Below are 1,492 nucleotides of genomic sequence, written 5' to 3'. Positions count from 1 at the left end.
AAAAGAAAATCTATTGATTGGGAAAGGACATTGGACAATACTCAGACAAGGGTCTCATAACAAAAGTTTATAGACTACTACAGGATGTCTATGATTAAAAACTGATAATGACAAAGTGGACAAAAGATATTGAAAAACTTTTCACAGAGAAAGACATTCAGAGGGTCAACAGACATAGGAAAAATGTTTAAAATCACCAGCAATAAGAGAGATGAAATTATCCTAGATTCTTACAGACTTTTATCTTTGTTTTGTGAATATGACATTTTTAAATTTGATTTTTTTTCATTTTTAGTTAATGACTCTCTGGTTTTTGTCATACTGATCCTTTTTTGTTTATTTTAGAAAATCTGTTTCCATTGTTTAAGGGCATGCTTATTTTTCTCTTCTTCTTTTTTAAAGCTTTCTTTTTTTCTGAGGATCCTATTATTTGAATTTTAGCATTCTAATATCTTCCATATAAGCCCTAGTGCTTTAATGGTCAATGTTGCACTGCTAACCCTAAGGAACACAGTTTGAATCCACTTGCTTCTCTGTGGGAGAAAGATAGGCAATCCCTTCTTTGTGCAAGTTACTGCCTCTGAAACATGCCAAAAAGTCAGCTATGAGTTGCTATCAACTTGATAGCAAGCAACAACAATGCCTTCCATAGGGAGCTCTGGTGGCATAGTGGTAAGGAATTACATTGGCAACCCAAAAGTATGCAGTCTGAATCCACCAGCAGGAGTAAAATGGGCAATTTTCTTTCATTTTGGTTTACAATGTCAGAAAATCCATGCTAGAGTCAGCTGAGTTGGTTTTGACTTGAAAGTACATAGCAACAACAATACCTCCCATAGTTTTGGCCTTTATCCATTGATATGTGTTTTAAATTTCTTCCTAAACTATTTTATATCTTGTTTTTCCAATTTACTAATGTGCTTCTCAATTTTTCTCCTCCTGTTTGTTTAGTACGTCACTCTGGTGTCATAGTCCAGAGGGAGTTACCCTCCTGCATCTAAGACTTGACACGACCAGTGGATTTGAGTAGTAGAGATGAACAATCTCTTCCTTTGAGATTTATAGCCTCTAAAACTCAATGGAGATTCAGCTTTGAGCCTGTCCGAACTCAATGGCAATGACTATGGCCTGAGAAAAGAACAATCTGTCTTGGAGTAAGTGCAAAATGACTGCTTCTCTACAACAAGAGTGAAACTTAGTCTCCTATATTTCAGATAGATTGTCAAGAAGCACCAGTCACTGGGGGGAAATCCCAAAAGACCCAACATACTGGGAAAAGTAGATGGTTAGCAAAATTGAGGAAGACCTTTAACAAGATAAATTGACACAGCGATTGCCACAATTTGCCAAGATTTGAAAACGGCACAGGATAGCATAAATCTTTTTAAATCTATTTCTGCTAGAGTCACTTTGAGTTGTAGTAGATTGAATAACAACTAACGAATACCAGTTTAAAAGATCTTTAGTTCAATAATTAAATTTTTATACATAG

This window comes from Elephantulus edwardii, unplaced genomic scaffold (genome assembly GCF_000299155.1).
Source record: "Elephantulus edwardii isolate Elephantulus edwardi_28Jun2011 unplaced genomic scaffold, EleEdw1.0 scaffold00038, whole genome shotgun sequence".
Lineage (NCBI taxonomy): Eukaryota > Metazoa > Chordata > Mammalia > Macroscelidea > Macroscelididae > Elephantulus > Elephantulus edwardii.
The sequence above is the reverse complement of the archived record's forward strand: the minus strand, read 5'-3'. Positions refer to the sequence as shown.